The sequence below is a fragment of the Polyergus mexicanus genome, unplaced genomic scaffold (genome assembly GCF_030449975.1).
Source record: "Polyergus mexicanus isolate NDT 795.1 unplaced genomic scaffold, iyPolMexi1.0 SCAF_6, whole genome shotgun sequence".
NCBI classification, from domain to species: domain Eukaryota; kingdom Metazoa; phylum Arthropoda; class Insecta; order Hymenoptera; family Formicidae; genus Polyergus; species Polyergus mexicanus.
In genome coordinates this window covers 4,886,810-4,910,275 of record NW_027223326.1, presented here as the reverse complement: position 1 = coordinate 4,910,275, position 23,466 = coordinate 4,886,810, and positions in this window count along the sequence as shown.

Here is a 23,466-nt window from a genome sequence, read left to right as displayed (position 1 = left end):
CGTTAACGTTGTACAAGAATTTTCGACTAAACTCACTTACTGACACGTAACTAAGACGTTCCGAACGAACAAAACTAGCGTACATAGCAATCTTAACAATGTATGCCGTGAAGCGGTTCTTCTCAATTTCCTTGATGTTGCACAAGAAATTTAAACAAATCTCACTTACTGACACGTAACTAAGACGTTCCGAACGACCAAAACTTGCGTACATAGCGATCTCAGCTTTGTGCGCAAAAAAACGTATATCCTCAATTTCGTTAACGTTGCACAAGAATTTTTGATTAAACTCACTTACTGACACGTAACTAAGACGTTCCGAACGAACAAAACTTGCGTACATAGCGATCTCAGCTTTGTGCGCAAAAAAACGTATATCCTCAATTTCGTTAACGTTGCACAAGAATTTTTGATTAAACTCACTTACTGACACGTAACTAAGACGTTCCGAACGAACAAAACTTGCGTACAAAGCGATTTTAACAATGTTAGCCGTGAAGCGGTTCTCCTCAATTTCCTTGATGTTGCAGAAGAATTTTAGACAAATCTCACTTACTGACACGTAACTAAGACGTTCCGAACGACCAAAACTTGCGTACATAGCGATCTCAGCTTTGTGCGCAGGAAAACGTATATCCTCAACTTCCTTAATGTTGTGCTAGAAATTTCGACTAAACTCACTAACTGACACGTAACTAAGACGTTCCGAACGAACAAAACTTGCGTAAATAGCGATTTTAACAATGTATGCCGTGAAGCGGTTCTTCTCAATTTCCTTGATGTTGCACAAGAATTTTTGACTAAACTCACTTACTGACTCGTAACTAAGACGTTCCGAACGAACAAAACTTGCGTACATAGCAATTTTAACAATGTATGCCGTGAAGAGGTTCTTCTCAATTTCCTTGATGTTGCACAAGAATTTTAGACGATTCTCACTTACTGACTCGTAACTAAGACGTTCCAAACGTCCTAAACTTGCGTACATAGCGATCTCAACTTTGTGCGCAAAAAGACATATATCCTCAATTTCCTTGATGTTGCACAAGAATTTTAGACAAATCTCACTTACTGACACGTAACTAAGACGTTCCGTACGATTAAAACATGCGTACATAGCGGACTCAGCTTTGTGCGCAAAAAGACATATATCCTCAATTTCCTTAATGTGGTACATGAATTTTCTACTAAACTCACTTACTGACACGTAACTAAGACGTTCCGATATAACAAAACTTGCGACCATTGCGATTTTAACAATGTATGCCGTGAAGCGGTTCTTCTCAATTTCCTTGATGTTGCACAAGAAATTTAAACAAATCTCACTTACTGACACGTAACTAAGACGTTCCGAACGACCAAAACTTGAGTACATAGCGATCTCAGCTTTGTGCGCAAAAAATTGTATATCCTCAATTTCGTTAACGTTGCACAAGAATTTTTGATTAAACTCACTTACTGACACGTAACTAAGACGTTCCGAACGAATAAAACTTGCGTACATAGCGTTTTTAACATTGTATGCGTGAAGCGGTTCTTCTCAATTTCCTTGATGTTGCACAAGAATTTTAGACGATTCTCACTAACTGACTCGAAATTAAGACGTTCCGAACGAACGAAACTTGCGTACATAGCGATCTCAGCTTTGTGCGCAAAAAGACATATATCCTCAATTTCCTTGATGTTGCACAAGAATTTTTGATTAAACTCACTTACTGACACGTAATTAAGACGTTCCGAACGAACAAAACTTTCGTACATAGCGATTTTAACAATGTATGCCGTGAAGCGGTTCTTCTCAATTTCTTTGATGTTGCACAAGAATTTTAGACAAATCTCACTTACTGACACGTAACTAAGACGTTCCGAACGACCAAAACTTGCGTACATAGCGATCTCTGCTTTGTGCGCAAAAAAACGTATATCCTCAATTTCGTTAACGTTGCACAAGAATTTTTGATTAAACTCACTTACTGACACGTAACTAAGACGTTCCGAACGAACAAAACTTGCGTACATAGCGATCACAACTTTGTGCGCAAAAAAACGTATATCCTCAATTTCGTTAACGTTGTACAAGAAATTTTGATTAAACTCACTTACTGACACGTAACTAAGACGTTCCGAACGAATAAAACTTGCGTACATAGCGTTTTTAACATTGTATGCGTGAAGCGGTTCTTCTCAATTTCCTTGATGTTGCACAAGAATTTTAGACGATTCTCACTAACTGACTCGAAATTAAGACGTTCCGAACGAACGAAACTTGCGTACATAGCGATCTAAGCTTTGTGCGCAGAAAACGTATATCCTCAATTTCGTTAACGTTGTACAAGAATTTTCGACTAAACTCACTTACTGACACGTAACTAAGACGTTCCGAACGAACAAAACTAGCGTACATAGCAATCTTAACAATGTATGCCGTGAAGCGGTTCTTCTCAATTTCCTTGATGTTGCACAAGAAATTTAAACAAATCTCACTTACTGACACGTAACTAAGACGTTCCGAACGACCAAAACTTGCGTACATAGCGATCTCAGCTTTGTGCGCAGAAAACGTATATCCTCAATTTCGTTAACGTTGTACAAGAATTTTCGACTAAACTCACTTACTGACACGTAACTAAGACGTTCCGAACGAACAAAACTAGCGTACATAGCAATCTTAACAATGTATGCCGTGAAGCGGTTCTTCTCAATTTCCTTGATGTTGCACAAGAAATTTAAACAAATCTCACTTACTGACACGTAACTAAGACGTTCCGAACGACCAAAACTTGCGTACATAGCGATCTCAGCTTTGTGCGCAAAAAAACGTATATCCTCAATTTCGTTAACGTTGCACAAGAATTTTTGATTAAACTCACTTACTGACACGTAACTAAGACGTTCCGAACGAACAAAACTTGCGTACATAGCGATCTCAGCTTTGTGCGCAAAAAAACGTATATCCTCAATTTCGTTAACGTTGCACAAGAATTTTTGATTAAACTCACTTACTGACACGTAACTAAGACGTTCCGAACGAACAAAACTTGCGTACAAAGCGATTTTAACAATGTTAGCCGTGAAGCGGTTCTCCTCAATTTCCTTGATGTTGCAGAAGAATTTTAGACAAATCTCACTTACTGACACGTAACTAAGACGTTCCGAACGACCAAAACTTGCGTACATAGCGATCTCAGCTTTGTGCGCAGGAAAACGTATATCCTCAACTTCCTTAATGTTGTGCTAGAAATTTCGACTAAACTCACTAACTGACACGTAACTAAGACGTTCCGAACGAACAAAACTTGCGTAAATAGCGATTTTAACAATGTATGCCGTGAAGCGGTTCTTCTCAATTTCCTTGATGTTGCACAAGAATTTTTGACTAAACTCACTTACTGACTCGTAACTAAGACGTTCCGAACGAACAAAACTTGCGTACATAGCAATTTTAACAATGTATGCCGTGAAGAGGTTCTTCTCAATTTCCTTGATGTTGCACAAGAATTTTAGACGATTCTCACTTACTGACTCGTAACTAAGACGTTCCAAACGTCCTAAACTTGCGTACATAGCGATCTCAACTTTGTGCGCAAAAAGACATATATCCTCAATTTCCTTGATGTTGCACAAGAATTTTAGACAAATCTCACTTACTGACACGTAACTAAGACGTTCCGTACGATTAAAACATGCGTACATAGCGGACTCAGCTTTGTGCGCAAAAAGACATATATCCTCAATTTCCTTAATGTGGTACATGAATTTTCTACTAAACTCACTTACTGACACGTAACTAAGACGTTCCGATATAACAAAACTTGCGACCATTGCGATTTTAACAATGTATGCCGTGAAGCGGTTCTTCTCAATTTCCTTGATGTTGCACAAGAAATTTAAACAAATCTCACTTACTGACACGTAACTAAGACGTTCCGAACGACCAAAACTTGAGTACATAGCGATCTCAGCTTTGTGCGCAAAAAATTGTATATCCTCAATTTCGTTAACGTTGCACAAGAATTTTTGATTAAACTCACTTACTGACACGTAACTAAGACGTTCCGAGCGAATAAAACTTGCGTACATAGCGTTTTTAACATTGTATGCGTGAAGCGGTTCTTCTCAATTTCCTTGATGTTGCACAAGAATTTTAGACGATTCTCACTAACTGACTCGAAATTAAGACGTTCCGAACGAACGAAACTTGCGTACATAGCGATCTCAGCTTTGTGCGCAAAAAGACATATATCCTCAATTTCCTTGATGTTGCACAAGAATTTTTGATTAAACTCACTTACTGACACGTAATTAAGACGTTCCGAACGAACAAAACTTTCGTACATAGCGATTTTAACAATGTATGCCGTGAAGCGGTTCTTCTCAATTTCTTTGATGTTGCACAAGAATTTTAGACAAATCTCACTTACTGACACGTAACTAAGACGTTCCGAACGACCAAAACTTGCGTACATAGCGATCTCTGCTTTGTGCGCAAAAAAACGTATATCCTCAATTTCGTTAACGTTGCACAAGAATTTTTGATTAAACTCACTTACTGACACGTAACTAAGACGTTCCGAACGAACAAAACTTGCGTACATAGCGATTTTAACAATGTATGCCGTGAAGCGGTTCTTCTCAATTTCCTTGATGTTGCACAAGAATTTTTGACTAAACTCACTTACTGACTCGTAACTAAGACGTTCCGAACGAACAAAACTTGCGTACATAGCAATTTTAACAATGTATGCCGTGAAGAGGTTCTTCTCAATTTCCTTGATGTTGCACAAGAATTTTAGACGATTCTCACTTACTGACTCGTAACTAAGACGTTCCAAACGACCAAAACTTGCGTACATAGCGGTCTCAGCTTTGCGCGCAAAAAGACATATATCCTCAATTTTCTTAATGTGGTACATGAATTTTCTACTAAACTCACTTACTGACACGTAACTAAGACGTTCCGAACGAACAAAACTTGCGACCATTGCGATTTTAACAATGTAAGCCGTGAAGCGGTTCTTCTCAATTTCCTTGATGTTGCACAAGAATTTTAGACAAATCTCACTTACTGACACGTAACTAAGACGTTCCGAACGAACAAAACTTGCGACCATAGCGATTTTAACAATGTAAGCCGTGAAGCGGTTCTTCTCAATTTCTTTGATGTTGCACAAGAAATTTAAACAAATCTCACTTACTGACACGTAACTAAGACGTTCCGAACGACCAAAACTTGCGTACATAGCGATCTCAGCTTTGTGCGCAAAAAAACGTATATCCTCAATTTCGTTAACGTTGCACAAGAATTTTTGATTAAACTCACTTACTGACACGTAACTAAGACGTTCCGAACGAACAAAACTTGCGTACATAGCGATTTTAACAATGTATGCCGTGAAGCGGTTCTTCTCAATTTCCTTGATGTTGCACAAAAATTTTAGACGATTCTCACTTACTGACTCGTAACTAAGACGTTCCAAACGACCAAAACTTGCGTACATAGCGATCTCAACTTTGTGCGCAAAAAGACATATATCCTCAATTTCCTTGATGTTGCACAAGAATTTTAGACAAATCTCACTTACTGACACGTAACTAAGACGTTCCGTACGATTAAAACATGCGTACATAGCGGACTCAGCTTTGTGCGCAAAAAGACATATATCCTCAATTTCCTTAATGTGGTACATGAATTTTCTACTAAACTAACTTACTGACACGTAACTAAGACGTTCCGATATAACAAAACTTGCGACCATTGCGATTTTAACAATGTATGCCGTGAAGCGGTTCTTCTCAATTTCCTTGATGTTTCACAAGAATTTTAGACAAATCTCACTTACTGACACGTAACTAAGACGTTCCGAAAGAACAAAACTTGCGTACATAGCGATTTTAACAATGTATGCCGTGAAGCGGTTCTTCACAATTTCTTTGATGTTGCACAAGAAATTTAAACAAATCTCACTTACTGACACGTAACTAAGACGTTCCGAACGATTAAAACTTGCGTACATAGCGGTCTCAGCTTTGCGCGCAAAAAGACATATATCCTCAATTTTCTTAATGTGGTACATGAATTTTCTACTAAACTCACTTACTGACACGTAACTAAGACGTTCCGAACGAACAAAACTTGCGACCATTGCGATTTTAACAATGTAAGCCGTGAAGCGGTTCTTCTCAATTTCCTTGATGTTGCACAAGAATTTTAAACAAATCTCACTTACTGACACGTAACTAAGACGTTCCGAACGACCAAAACTTGCGTACATAGCGATCTCTGCTTTGTGCGCAAAAAAACGTATATCCTCAATTTGGTTAACGTTGCACAAGAATTTTTGATTAAACTCACTTACTGACACGTAACTAAGACGTTCCGAACGACCAAAACTTGCGTACATAGCGATCTCTGCTTTGTGCGGAAAAAAACGTATATCCTCAATTTCGTTAACGTTGCACAAGAATTTTTGATTAAACTCACTTACTGACACGTAACTAAGACGTTCCGAACGAACAAAACTTGCGTAAATAGCGATTTTAACAATGTATGCCGTGAAGCGGTTCTTCTCAATTTCCTTGATGTTGCACAAGAATTTTTGACTAAACTCACTTACTGACTCGTAACTAAGACGTTCCGAACGAACAAAACTTGCGTACATAGCAATTTTAACAATGTATGCCGTGAAGAGGTTCTTCTCAATTTCCTTGATGTTGCACAAGAATTTTAGACGATTCTCACTTACTGACTCGTAACTAAGACGTTCCAAACGTCCTAAACTTGCGTACATAGCGATCTCAACTTTGTGCGCAAAAAGACATATATCCTCAATTTCCTTGATGTTGCACAAGAATTTTAGTCAAATCTCACTTACTGACACGTAACTAAGACGTTCCGTACGATTAAAACATGCGTACATAGCGGACTCAGCTTTGTGCGCAATAAGACATATATCCTCAATTTCCTTAATGTGGTACATGAATTTTCTACTAAACTCACTTACTGACACGTAACTAAGACGTTCCGATATAACAAAACTTGCGACCATTGCGATTTTAACAATGTATGCCGTGAAGCGGTTCTTCTCAATTTCCTTGATGTTGCACAAGAAATTTAAACAAATCTCACTTACTGACACGTAACTAAGACGTTCCGAACGACCAAAACTTGCGTACATAGCGATCTCAGCTTTGTGCGCAAAAAAACGTATATCCTCAATTTCGTTAACGTTGCACAAGAATTTTTGATTAAACTCACTTACTGACACGTAACTAAGACGTTCCGAACGAACAAAACTTGCGTACATAGCGATCTCAGCTTTGTGCGCAAAAAAACGTATATCCTCAATTTCGTTAACGTTGTACAAGAATTTTCGACTAAACTCACTTACTGACACGTAACTAAGACGTTCCGAACGAACAAAACTTGCGTACATAGCAATTTTAACAAATTATGCCGTGAAGAGATTCTTCTCAATTTCCTTGATGTTGCACAAGAATTTTAGACAAATCTCACTTACTGACACGTAACTAAGACGTTCCGAACGATTAAAACTTGCGTACATAGCGATCTCAGCTTTGTGCGCAGGAAAACGTATATCCTCAACTTCCTTAATGTTGTGCAAGAAATTTCGACTAAACTCACTAACTGACACGTAACTAAGACGTTCTGAACGAACAAAACTTGCGTACATAGCGTTTTTAACATTGTATGCGTGAAGCGGTTCTTCTCAATTTCTTTGATGTTGCACAAGAATTTTAGACAAATCTCACTTACTGACACGTAACTAAGACGTTCCGAACGACCAAAACTTGCGTACATAGCGATCTCTGCTTTGTGCTCAAAAAAACGTATATCCTCAATTTCGTTAACGTTGCACAAGAATTTTTGATTAAACTCACTTACTGACACGTAACTAAGACGTTCCGAACGAACAAAACTTGCGTACATAGCGATTTTAACAATGTATGCCGTGAAGCGGTTCTTCTCAATTTCCTTGATGTTGCACAAGAATTTTTGACTAAACTCACTTACTGACTCGTAACTAAGACGTTCCGAACGAACAAAACTTGCGTACATAGCAATTTTAACAATGTATGCCGTGAAGAGGTTCTTCTCAATTTCCTTGATGTTGCACAAGAATTTTAGACGATTCTCACTTACTGACTCGTAACTAAGACGTTCCAAACGACCAAAACTACCGTACATAGCGATCTCAACTTTGTGCGCAAAAAGACATATATCCTCAATTTCCTTGATGTTGCACAAGAATTTTAGACAAATCTCACTTACTGACACGTAACTAAGACGTTCCGAACGACCAAAACTTGCGTACATAGCGATCTCAGCTTTGTGCGCAAAAAATCGTATATCCTCAATTTCGTTAACGTTGTACAAAAATTTTTGATTAAACTCACTAACTGACACGTAACTAAGACGTTCCGAACGAACAAAACTTGCGTACATAGCGTTTTTAACATTGTATGCGTGAAGCGGTTCTTCTCAATTTCCTTGATGTTGCACAAGTATTTTTGACAAAATTCACTTACTGACTCGTAACTAAGACGTTCCGAACGAACAAAACTTGCGTACATAGCGATCTCTGCTTTGTGCGCAAAAAAACGTATATCCTCAATTTCGTTAACGTTGCACAAGAATTTTTGATTAAACTCACTTAGTGACACGTAACTAAGACGTTCCGAACGAACAAAACTTGCGTACATAGCGATTTTAACAATGTATGCCGTGAAGCGGTTCTTCTCAATTTCCTTGATGTTGCACAAAAATTTTAGACGATTCTCACTTACTGACTCGTAACTAAGACGTTCCAAACGACCAAAACTTGCGTACATAGCGATCTCAACTTTGTGCGCAAAAAGACATATATCCTCAATTTCCTTGATGTTGCACAAGAATTTTAGACAAATCTCACTTACTGACACGTAACTAAGACGTTCCGTACGATTAAAACATGCGTACATAGCGGACTCAGCTTTGTGCGCAAAAAGACATATATCCTCAATTTCCTTAATGTGGTACATGAATTTTCTACTAAACTAACTTACTGACACGTAACTAAGACGTTCCGATATAACAAAACTTGCGACCATTGCGATTTTAACAATGTATGCCGTGAAGCGGTTCTTCTCAATTTCCTTGATGTTGCACAAGAATTTTAGACAAATCTCACTTACTGACACGTAACTAAGACGTTCCGAAAGAACAAAACTTGCGTACATAGCGATTTTAACAATGTATGCCGTGAAGCGGTTCTTCACAATTTCTTTGATGTTGCACAAGAAATTTAAACAAATCTCACTTACTGACACGTAACTAAGACGTTCCGAACGATTAAAACTTGCGTACATAGCGGTCTCAGCTTTGCGCGCAAAAAGACATATATCCTCAATTTTCTTAATGTGGTACATGAATTTTCTACTAAACTCACTTACTGACACGTAACTAAGACGTTCCGAACGAACAAAACTTGCGACCATTGCGATTTTAACAATGTAAGCCGTGAAGCGGTTCTTCTCAATTTCCTTGATGTTGCACAAGAATTTTAAACAAATCTCACTTACTGACACGTAACTAAGACGTTCCGAACGACCAAAACTTGCGTACATAGCGATCTCTGCTTTGTGCGCAAAAAAACGTATATCCTCAATTTGGTTAACGTTGCACAAGAATTTTTGATTAAACTCACTTACTGACACGTAACTAAGACGTTCCGAACGACCAAAACTTGCGTACATAGCGATCTCTGCTTTGTGCGGAAAAAAACGTATATCCTCAATTTCGTTAACGTTGCACAAGAATTTTTGATTAAACTCACTTACTGACACGTAACTAAGACGTTCCGAACGAACAAAACTTGCGTAAATAGCGATTTTAACAATGTATGCCGTGAAGCGGTTCTTCTCAATTTCCTTGATGTTGCACAAGAATTTTTGACTAAACTCACTTACTGACTCGTAACTAAGACGTTCCGAACGAACAAAACTTGCGTACATAGCAATTTTAACAATGTATGCCGTGAAGAGGTTCTTCTCAATTTCCTTGATGTTGCACAAGAATTTTAGACGATTCTCACTTACTGACTCGTAACTAAGACGTTCCAAACGTCCTAAACTTGCGTACATAGCGATCTCAACTTTGTGCGCAAAAAGACATATATCCTCAATTTCCTTGATGTTGCACAAGAATTTTAGTCAAATCTCACTTACTGACACGTAACTAAGACGTTCCGTACGATTAAAACATGCGTACATAGCGGACTCAGCTTTGTGCGCAATAAGACATATATCCTCAATTTCCTTAATGTGGTACATGAATTTTCTACTAAATTCACTTACTGACACGTAACTAAGACGTTCCGATATAACAAAACTTGCGACCATTGCGATTTTAACAATGTATGCCGTGAAGCGGTTCTTCTCAATTTCCTTGATGTTGCACAAGAAATTTAAACAAATCTCACTTACTGACACGTAACTAAGACGTTCCGAACGACCAAAACTTGCGTACATAGCGATCTCAGCTTTGTGCGCAAAAAAACGTATATCCTCAATTTCGTTAACGTTGCACAAGAATTTTTGATTAAACTCACTTACTGACACGTAACTAAGACGTTCCGAACGAACAAAACTTGCGTACATAGCGATCTCAGCTTTGTGCGCAAAAAAACGTATATCCTCAATTTCGTTAACGTTGTACAAGAATTTTCGACTAAACTCACTTACTGACACGTAACTAAGACGTTCCGAACGAACAAAACTTGCGTACATAGCAATTTTAACAAATTATGCCGTGAAGAGATTCTTCTCAATTTCCTTGATGTTGCACAAGAATTTTAGACAAATCTCACTTACTGACACGTAACTAAGACGTTCCGAACGATTAAAACTTGCGTACATAGCGATCTCAGCTTTGTGCGCAGGAAAACGTATATCCTCAACTTCCTTAATGTTGTGCAAGAAATTTCGACTAAACTCACTAACTGACACGTAACTAAGACGTTCTGAACGAACAAAACTTGCGTACATAGCGTTTTTAACATTGTATGCGTGAAGCGGTTCTTCTCAATTTCTTTGATGTTGCACAAGAATTTTAGACAAATCTCACTTACTGACACGTAACTAAGACGTTCCGAACGACCAAAACTTGCGTACATAGCGATCTCTGCTTTGTGCTCAAAAAAACGTATATCCTCAATTTCGTTAACGTTGCACAAGAATTTTTGATTAAACTCACTTACTGACACGTAACTAAGACGTTCCGAACGAACAAAACTTGCGTACATAGCGATTTTAACAATGTATGCCGTGAAGCGGTTCTTCTCAATTTCCTTGATGTTGCACAAGAATTTTTGACTAAACTCACTTACTGACTCGTAACTAAGACGTTCCGAACGAACAAAACTTGCGTACATAGCAATTTTAACAATGTATGCCGTGAAGAGGTTCTTCTCAATTTCCTTGATGTTGCACAAGAATTTTAGACGATTCTCACTTACTGACTCGTAACTAAGACGTTCCAAACGACCAAAACTACCGTACATAGCGATCTCAACTTTGTGCGCAAAAAGACATATATCCTCAATTTCCTTGATGTTGCACAAGAATTTTAGACAAATCTCACTTACTGACACGTAACTAAGACGTTCCGTACGATTAAAACATGCGTACATAGCGGACTCAGCTTTGTGCGCAAAAAGACATATATCCTCAATTTCCTTAATGTGGTACATGAATTTTCTACTAAACTCACTTACTGACACGTAACTAAGACGTTCCGATATAACAAAACTTGCGACCATTGCGATTTTAACAATGTATGCCGTGAAGCGGTTCTTCTCAATTTCCTTGATGTTGAACAAGAATTTTAGACAAATCTCACTTACTGACACGTAACTAAGACGTTCCGAAAGAACAAAACTTGCGTACATAGCGATTTTAACAATGTATGCCGTGAAGCGGTTCTTCTCAATTTCTTTGATGTTGCACAAGAAATTTAAACAAATCTCACTTACTGACACGTAACTAAGACGTTCCGAACGATTAAAACTTGCGTACATAGCGGTCTCAGCTTTGCGCGCAAAAAGACATATATCCTCAATTTTCTTAATGTGGTACATGAATTTTCTACTAAACTCACTTACTGACACGTAACTAAGACGTTCCGAACGAACAAAACTTGCGACCATTGCGATTTTAACAATGTAAGCCGTGAAGCGGTTCTTCTCAATTTCCTTGATGTTGCACAAGAATTTTAAACAAATCTCACTTACTGACACGTAACTAAGACGTTCCGAACGACCAAAACTTGCGTACATAGCGATCTCTGCTTTGTGCGCAAAAAAACGTATATCCTCAATTTCGTTAACGTTGCACAAGAATTTTTGATTAAACTCACTTACTGACACGTAACTAAGACGTTCCGAACGAACAAAACTTGCGTACATAGCGATTTTAACAATGTATGCCGTGAAGCGGTTCTTCTCAATTTCCTTGATGTTGCACAAGAATTTTAAACAAATCTCACTTACTGACACGTAACTAAGACGTTCCGAACGACCAAAACTTGCGTACATAGCGATCTCTGCTTTGTGCGCAAAAAAACGTATATCCTCAATTTCGTTAACGTTGCACAAGAATTTTTGATTAAACTCACTTACTGACACGTAACTAAGACGTTCCGAACGAACAAAACTTGCGTACATAGCGATTTTAACAATGTATGCCGTGAAGCGGTTCTTCTCAATTTCCTTTATGTTGCACAAGAAATTTAAACAAATCTCACTTACTGACACGTAACTAAGACGTTCCGAACGACCAAAACTTGCGTACATAGCGATCTCTGCTTTGTGCGCAAAAAAACGTATATCCTCAATTTCGTTAACGTTGCACAAGAATTTTTGATTAAACTCACTTACTGACACGTAACTAAGACGTTCCGAACGAACAAAACTTGCGTACATAGCGATTTTAACAATGTATGCCGTGAAGCGGTTCTTCTCAATTTCCTTGATGTTGCACAAGAATTTTTGACTAAACTCACTTACTGACTCGTAACTAAGACGTTCCGAACGAACAAAACTTGCGTACATAGCAATTTTAACAATGTATGCCGTGAAGAGGTTCTTCTCAATTTCCTTGATGTTGCACAAGAATTTTAGACGATTCTCACTTACTGACTCGTAACTAAGACGTTCCAAACGACCAAAACTTGCGTACATAGCGATCTCAACTTTGTGCGCAAAAAGACATATATCCTCAATTTCCTTGATGTTGCAGAAGAATTTTAGACAAATCTCACTTACTGACACGTAACTAAGACGTTCCGAACGACCAAAACTTGCGTACATAGCGATCTCAGCTTTGTGCGCAGGAAAACGTATATCCTCAACTTCCTTAATGTTGTGCAAGAAATTTCGACTAAACTCACTAACTGACACGTAACTAAGACGTTCCGAACGAACAAAACTTGCGTACATAGCGTTTTTAACATTGTATGCGTGAAGCGGTTCTTCTCAATTTCCTTGATGTTGCACAAGATTTTTAGACGATTCTCACTTACTGACTCGAAATTAAGACGTTCCGAACGACCAAAACTTGCGTACATAGCGATCTCAGCTTTGTGCGCAAAAAGACATATATCCTCAATTTCCTTGATGTTGCACAAGAATTTTTGATTAAACTCACTTACTGACACGTAATTAAGACGTTCCGAACGAACAAAACTTTCGTACATAGCGATTTTAATAATGTATGCCGTGAAGAGGTTCTTCTCAATTTCCTTGATGTTGCACAAGAATTTTAGACGATTCTCACTTACTGACTCGTAACTAAGACGTTCCAAACGACCAAAACTTGCGTACATAGCGATCTCAACTTTGTGCGCAAAAAGACATATATCCTCAATTTCCTTGATGTTGCACAAGAATTTTAGACAAATCTCACTTACTGACACGTAACTAAGACGTTCCGTACGATTAAAACATGCGTACATAGCGGACTCAGCTTTGTGCGCAAAAAGACATATATCCTCAATTTCCTTAATGTGGTACATGAATTTTCTACTAAACTAACTTACTGACACGTAACTAAGACGTTCCGATATAACAAAACTTGCGACCATTGCGATTTTAACAATGTATGCCGTGAAGCGGTTCTTCTCAATTTCCTTGATGTTGCACAAGAATTTTAGACAAATCTCACTTACTGACACGTAACTAAGACGTTCCAAAAGAACAAAACTTGCGTACATAGCGATTTTAACAATGTATGCCGTGAAGCGGTTCTTCTCAATTTCTTTGATGTTGCACAAGAAATTTAAACAAATCTCACTTACTGACACGTAACTAAGACGTTCCGAACGATTAAAACTTGCGTACATAGCGGTCTCAGCTTTGCGCGCAAAAAGACATATATCCTCAATTTTCTTAATGTGGTACATGAATTTTCTACTAAACTCACTTACTGACACGTAACTAAGACGTTCCGAACGAACAAAACTAGCGACCATTGCGATTTTAACAATGTAAGCCGTGAAGCGGTTCTTCTCAATTTCCTTGATGTTGCACAAGAATTTTAAACAAATCTCACTTACTGACACGTAACTAAGACGTTCCGAACGACCAAAACTTGCGTACATAGCGATCTCTGCTTTGTGCGCAAAAAAACGTATATCCTCAATTTCGTTAACGTTGCACAAGAATTTTTGATTAAACTCACTTACTGACACGTAACTAAGACGTTCCGAACGAACAAAACTTGCGACCATTGCGATTTTAACAATGTAAGCCGTGAAGCGGTTCTTCTCAATTTCCTTGATGTTGCACAAGAATTTTAAACAAATCTCACTTACTGACACGTAACTAAGACGTTCCGAACGACCAAAACTTGCGTACATAGCGATCTCTGCTTTGTGCGCAAAAAAACGTATATCCTCAATTTCGTTAACGTTGCACAAGAATTTTTGATTAAACTCACTTACTGACACGTAACTAAGACGTTCCGAACGAACAAAACTTGCGTACATAGCGATTTTAACAATGTATGCCGTGAAGCGGTTCTTCTCAATTTCCTTGATGTTGCACAAGAATTTTTGACTAAACTCACTTACTGACTCGTAACTAAAACGTTCCGAACGAACAAAACTTGCGTACATAGCGATCTCTGTTTTGTGCGCAAAAAAACGTATATCCTCAATTTCGTTAACGTTGCACAAGAATTTTTGATTAAACTCACTTACTGACACGTAACTAAGACGTTCCGAACGAACAAAACTTGCGTACATAGCGATTTTAACAATGTATGCCGTGAAGCGGTTCTTCTCAATTTCCTTGATGTTGCACAAGAATTTTACACAAATCTCACTTACTGACACGTAACTAAGACGTTCCGAACGACCAAAACTTGCGTACATAGCGATCTCTGCTTTGTGCGCAAAAAAACGTATATCCTCAATTTCGTTAACGTTGCACAAGAATTTTTGATTAAACTCACTTACTGACACGTAACTAAGACGTTCCGAACGAACAAAACTTGCGTACATAGCAATTTTAACAATGTATGCCGTGAAGAGGTTCTTCTCAATTTCCTTGATGTTGCACAAGAATTTTAGACGATTCTCACTTACTGACTCGTAACTAAGACGTTCCGAAAGAACAAAACTTGCGTACATAGCGATTTTAACAATGTATGCCGTGAAGCGGTTCTTCTCAATTTCCTTGATGTTGCACAAGAATTTTAGACAAATCTCACTTACTGACACGTAACTAAGACGTTCCGAAAGAACAAAACTTGCGTACATAGCGATTTTAACAATGTATGCCGTGAAGCGGTTCTTCTCAATTTCTTTGATGTTGCACAAGAAATTTAAACAAATCTCACTTACTGACACGTAACTAAGACGTTCCGAACGACCAAAACTTGCGTACATAGCGATCTCTGCTTTGTGCGCAAAAAAACGTATATCCTCTATTTCGTTAACGTTGCACAAGAATTTTTGATTAAACTCACTTACTGACACGTAACTAAGACGTTCCGAACGAACAAAACTTGCGTACATAGCGATTTTAACAATGTATGCCGTGAAGCGGTTCTTCTCAATTTCCTTGATGTTGCACAAGAATTTTTGACTAAACTCACTTACTGACTCGTAACTAAAACGTTCCGAACGAACAAAACTTGCGTACATAGCAATTTTAACAATGTATGCCGTGAAGAGGTTCTTCTCAATTTCCTAGATGTTGCACAAGAATTTTAGACGATTCTCACTTACTGACACGTAACTAAGACGTTCCAAACGACCAAAACTTGCGTACATAGCGATCTCAACTTTGTGCGCAAAAAGACATATATCCTCAATTTCCTTGATGTTGCACAAGAATTTTAGACAAATCTCACTTACTGACACGTAACTAAGACGTTCCGTACGATTAAAACATGCGTACATAGCGGACTCAGCTTTGTGCGCAAAAAGACATATATCCTCAATTTCCTTAATGTGGTACATGAATTTTCTACTAAACTAACTTACTGACACGTAACTAAGACGTTCCGATATAACAAAACTTGCGACCATTGCGATTTTAACAATGTATGCCGTGAAGCGGTTCTTCTCAATTTCCTTGATGTTGCACAAGAATTTTAGACAAATCTCACTTACTGACACGTAACTAAGACGTTCCGAAAGAACAAAACTTGCGTACATAGCGATTTTAACAATGTATGCCGTGAAGCGGTTCTTCTCAATTTCTTTGATGTTGCACAAGAAATTTAAACAAATCTCACTTACTGACACGTAACTAAGACGTTCCGAACGATTAAAACTTGCGTACATAGCGGTCTCAGCTTTGCGCGCAAAAAGACATATATCCTCAATTTTCTTAATGTGGTACATGAATTTTCTACTAAACTCACTTACTGACACGTAACTAAGACGTTCCGAACGAACAAAACTAGCGACCATTGCGATTTTAACAATGTAAGCCGTGAAGCGGTTCTTCTCAATTTCCTTGATGTTGCACAAGAATTTTAAACAAATCTCACTTACTGACACGTAACTAAGACGTTCCGAACGACCAAAACTTGCGTACATAGCGATCTCTGCTTTGTGCGCAAAAAAACGTATATCCTCAATTTCGTTAACGTTGCACAAGAATTTTTGATTAAACTCACTTACTGACACGTAACTAAGACGTTCCGAACGAACAAAACTTGCGACCATTGCGATTTTAACAATGTAAGCCGTGAAGCGGTTCTTCTCAATTTCCTTGATGTTGCACAAGAATTTTAAACAAATCTCACTTACTGACACGTAACTAAGACGTTCCGAACGACCAAAACTTGCGTACATAGCGATCTCTGCTTTGTGCGCAAAAAAACGTATATCCTCAATTTCGTTAACGTTGCACAAGAATTTTAGACAAATCTCACTTACTGACACGTAACTAAGACGTTCCGAAAGAACAAAACTTGCGTACATAGCGATTTTAACAATGTATGCCGTGAAGCGGTTCTTCTCAATTTCTTTGATGTTGCACAAGAAATTTAAACAAATCTCACTTACTGACACGTAACTAAGACGTTCCGAACGATTAAAACTTGCGTACATAGCGGTCTCAGCTTTGCGCGCAAAAAGACATATATCCTCAATTTTCTTAATGTGGTACATGAATTTTCTACTAAACTCACTTACTGACACGTAACTAAGACGTTCCGAACGAACAAAACTAGCGACCATTGCGATTTTAACAATGTAAGCCGTGAAGCGGTTCTTCTCAATTTCCTTGATGTTGCACAAGAATTTTACACAAATCTCACTTACTGACACGTAACTAAGACGTTCCGAACGACCAAAACTTGCGTACATAGCGATCTCTGCTTTGTGCGCAAAAAAACGTATATCCTCAATTTCGTTAACGTTGCACAAGAATTTTTGATTAAACTCACTTACTGACACGTAACTAAGACGTTCCGAACGAACAAAACTTGCGACCATTGCGATTTTAACAATGTAAGCCGTGAAGCGGTTCTTCTCAATTTCCTTGATGTTGCACAAGAATTTTAAACAAATCTCACTTACTGACACGTAACTAAGACGTTCCGAACGACCAAAACTTGCGTACATAGCGATCTCTGCTTTGTGCGCAAAAAAACGTATATCCTCAATTTCGTTAACGTTGCACAAGAATTTTTGATTAAACTCACTTACTGACACGTAACTAAGACGTTCCGAACGAACAAAACTTGCGTACATAGCGATTTTAACAATGTATGCCGTGAAGCGGTTCTTCTCAATTTCCTTGATGTTGCACAAGAATTTTTGACTAAACTCACTTACTGACTCGTAACTAAAACGTTCCGAACGAACAAAACTTGCGTACATAGCGATCTCTGTTTTGTGCGCAAAAAAACGTATATCCTCAATTTCGTTAACGTTGCACAAGAATTTTTGATTAAACTCACTTACTGACACGTAACTAAGACGTTCCGAACGAACAAAACTTGCGTACATAGCGATTTTAACAATGTATGCCGTGAAGCGGTTCTTCTCAATTTCCTTGATGTTGCACAAGAATTTTACACAAATCTCACTTACTGACACGTAACTAAGACGTTCCGAACGACCAAAACTTGCGTACATAGCGATCTCTGCTTTGTGCGCAAAAAAACGTATATCCTCAATTTCGTTAACGTTGCACAAGAATTTTTGATTAAACTCACTTACTGACACGTAACTAAGACGTTCCGAACGAACAAAACTTGCGTACATAGCAATTTTAACAATGTATGCCGTGAAGAGGTTCTTCTCAATTTCCTTGATGTTGCACAAGAATTTTAGACGATTCTCACTTACTGACTCGTAACTAAGACGTTCCGAAAGAACAAAACTTGCGTACATAGCGATTTTAACAATGTATGCCGTGAAGCGGTTCTTCTCAATTTCCTTGATGTTGCACAAGAATTTTAGACAAATCTCACTTACTGACACGTAACTAAGACGTTCCGAAAGAACAAAACTTGCGTACATAGCGATTTTAACAATGTATGCCGTGAAGCGGTTCTTCTCAATTTCTTTGATGTTGCACAAGAAATTTAAACAAATCTCACTTACTGACACGTAACTAAGACGTTCCGAACGACCAAAACTTGCGTACATAGCGATCTCTGCTTTGTGCGCAAAAAAACGTATATCCTCTATTTCGTTAACGTTGCACAAGAATTTTTGATTAAACTCACTTACTGACACGTAACTAAGACGTTCCGAACGAACAAAACTTGCGTACATAGCGATTTTAACAATGTATGCCGTGAAGCGGTTCTTCTCAATTTCCTTGATGTTGCACAAGAATTTTTGACTAAACTCACTTACTGACTCGTAACTAAGACGTTCCGAACGAACAAAACTTGCGTACATAGCAATTTTAACAATGTATGCCGTGAAGAGGTTCTTCTCAATTTCCTAGATGTTGCACAAGAATTTTAGACGATTCTCACTTACTGACACGTAACTAAGACGTTCCAAACGACCAAAACTTGCGTACATAGCGATCTCAACTTTGTGCGCAAAAAGACATATATCCTCAATTTCCTTGATGTTGCACAAGAATTTTAGACAAATCTCACTTACTGACACGTAACTAAGACGTTCCGTACGATTAAAACATGCGTACATAGCGGACTCAGCTTTGTGCGCAAAAAGACATATATCCTCAATTTCCTTAATGTGGTACATGAATTTTCTACTAAACTAACTTACTGACACGTAACTAAGACGTTCCGATATAACAAAACTTGCGACCATTGCGATTTTAACAATGTATGCCGTGAAGCGGTTCTTCTCAATTTCCTTGATGTTGCACAAGAATTTTAGACAAATCTCACTTACTGACACGTAACTAAGACGTTCCGAAAGAACAAAACTTGCGTACATAGCGATTTTAACAATGTATGCCGTGAAGCGGTTCTTCTCAATTTCTTTGATGTTGCACAAGAAATTTAAACAAATCTCACTTACTGACACGTAACTAAGACGTTCCGAACGATTAAAACTTGCGTACATAGCGGTCTCAGCTTTGCGCGCAAAAAGACATATATCCTCAATTTTCTTAATGTGGTACATGAATTTTCTACTAAACTCACTTACTGACACGTAACTAAGACGTTCCGAACGAACAAAACTAGCGACCATTGCGATTTTAACAATGTAAGCCGTGAAGCGGTTCTTCTCAATTTCCTTGATGTTGCACAAGAATTTTAAACAAATCTCACTTACTGACACGTAACTAAGACGTTCCGAACGACCAAAACTTGCGTACATAGCGATCTCTGCTTTGTGCGCAAAAAAACGTATATCCTCAATTTCGTTAACGTTGCACAAGAATTTTTGATTAAACTCACTTACTGACACGTAACTAAGACGTTCCGAACGAACAAAACTTGCGACCATTGCGATTTTAACAATGTAAGCCGTGAAGCGGTTCTTCTCAATTTCCTTGATGTTGCACAAGAATTTTAAACAAATCTCACTTACTGACACGTAACTAAGACGTTCCGAACGACCAAAACTTGCGTACATAGCGATCTCTGCTTTGTGCGCAAAAAAACGTATATCCTCAATTTCGTTAACGTTGCACAAGAATTTTTGATTAAACTCACTTACTGACACGTAACTAAGACGTTCCGAACGAACAAAACTTGCGTACATAGCGATTTTAACAATGTATGCCGTGAAGCGGTTCTTCTCAATTTCCTTGATGTTGCACAAGAATTTTTGACTAAACTCACTTACTGACTCGTAACTAAAACGTTCCGAACGAACAAAACTTGCGTACATAGCGATCTCTGTTTTGTGCGCAAAAAAACGTATATCCTCAATTTCGTTAACGTTGCACAAGAATTTTTGATTAAACTCACTTACTGACACGTAACTAAGACGTTCCGAACGAACAAAACTTGCGTACATAGCGATTTTAACAATGTATGCCGTGAAGCGGTTCTTCTCAATTTCCTTGATGTTGCACAAGAATTTTAAACAAATCTCACTTACTGACACGTAACTAAGACGTTCCGAACGACCAAAACTTGCGTACATAGCGATCTCTGCTTTGTGCGCAAAAAAACGTATATCCTCAATTTCGTTAACGTTGCACAAGAATTTTTGATTAAACTCACTTACTGACACGTAACTAAGACGTTCCGAACGAACAAAACTTGCGTACATAGCAATTTTAACAATGTATGCCGTGAAGAGGTTCTTCTCAATTTCCTTGATGTTGCACAAGAATTTTAGACGATTCTCACTTACTGACTCGTAACTAAGACGTTCCGAAAGAACAAAACTTGCGTACATAGCGATTTTAACAATGTATGCCGTGAAGCGGTTCTTCTCAATTTCCTTGATGTTGCACAAGAATTTTAGACAAATCTCACTTACTGACACGTAACTAAGACGTTCCGAAAGAACAAAACTTGCGTACATAGCGATTTTAACAATGTATGCCGTGAAGCGGTTCTTCTCAATTTCATTGATGTTGCACAAGAAATTTAAACAAATCTCACTTACTGACACGTAACTAAGACGTTCCGAACGACCAAAACTTGCGTACATAGCGATCTCTGCTTTGTGCGCAAAAAAACGTATATCCTCTATTTCGTTAACGTTGCACAAGAATTTTTGATTAAACTCACTTACTGACACGTAACTAAGACGTTCCGAACGAACAAAACTTGCGTACATAGCGATTTTAACAATGTATGCCGTGAAGCGGTTCTTCTCAATTTCCTTGATGTTGCACAAGAATTTTTGACTAAACTCACTTACTGACTCGTAACTAAGACGTTCCGAACGAACAAAACTTGCGTACATAGCAATTTTAACAATGTATGCCGTGAAGAGGTTCTTCTCAATTTCCTTGATGTTGCACAAGAATTTTAGACGATTCTCACTTACTGACTCGTAACTAAGACGTTCCAAACGACCAAAACTTGCGTACATAGCGATCTCAACTTTGTGCGCAAAAAGACATATATCCTCAATTTCCTTGATGTTGCACAAGAATTTTAGACAAATCTCACTTACTGACACGTAACTAAGACGTTCCGTACGATTAAAACATGCGTACATAGCGGACTCAGCTTTGTGCGCAAAAAGACATATATCCTCAATTTCCTTAATGTGGTACATGAATTTTCTACTAAACTAACTTACTGACACGTAACTAAGACGTTCCGATATAACAAAACTTGCGACCATTGCGATTTTAACAATGTATGCCGTGAAGCGGTTCTTCTCAATTTCCTTGATGTTGCACAAGAATTTTATACAAATCTCACTTACTGACACGTAACTAAGACGTTCCGAAAGAACAAAACTTGCGTACATAGCGATTTTAACAATGTATGCCGTGAAGCGGTTCTTCTCAATTTCTTTGATGTTGCACAAGAAATTTAAACAAATCTCACTTACTGACACGTAACTAAGACGTTCCGAACGATTAAAACTTGCGTACATAGCGGTCTCAGCTTTGCGCGCAAAAAGACATATATCCTCAATTTTCTTAATGTGGTACATGAATTTTCTACTAAACTCACTTACTGACACGTAACTAAGACGTTCCGAACGAACAAAACTAGCGACCATTGCGATTTTAACAATGTAAGCCGTGAAGCGGTTCTTCTCAATTTCCTTGATGTTGCACAAGAATTTTAAACAAATCTCACTTACTGACACGTAACTAAGACGTTCCGAACGACCAAAACTTGCGTACATAGCGATCTCTGCTTTGTGCGCAAAAAAACGTATATCCTCAATTTCGTTAACGTTGCACAAGAATTTTTGATTAAACTCACTTACTGACACGTAACTAAGACGTTCCGAACGAACAAAACTTGCGACCATTGCGATTTTAACAATGTAAGCCGTGAAGCGGTTCTTCTCAATTTCCTTGATGTTGCACAAGAATTTTAAACAAATCTCACTTACTGACACGTAACTAAGACGTTCCGAACGACCAAAACTTGCGTACATAGCGATCTCTGCTTTGTGCGCAAAAAAACGTATATCCTCAATTTCGTTAACGTTGCACAAGAATTTTTGATTAAACTCACTTACTGACACGTAACTAAGACGTTCCGAACGAACAAAACTTGCGTACATAGCGATTTTAACAATGTATGCCGTGAAGCGGTTCTTCTCAATTTCCTTGATGTTGCACAAGAATTTTTGACTAAACTCACTTACTGACTCGTAACTAAAACGTTCCGAACGAACAAAACTTGCGTACATAGCGATCTCTGTTTTGTGCGCAAAAAAACGTATATCCTCAATTTCGTTAACGTTGCACAAGAATTTTTGATTAAACTCACTTACTGACACGTAACTAAGACGTTCCGAACGAACAAAACTTGCGTACATAGCGATTTTAACAATGTATGCCGTGAAGCGGTTCTTCTCAA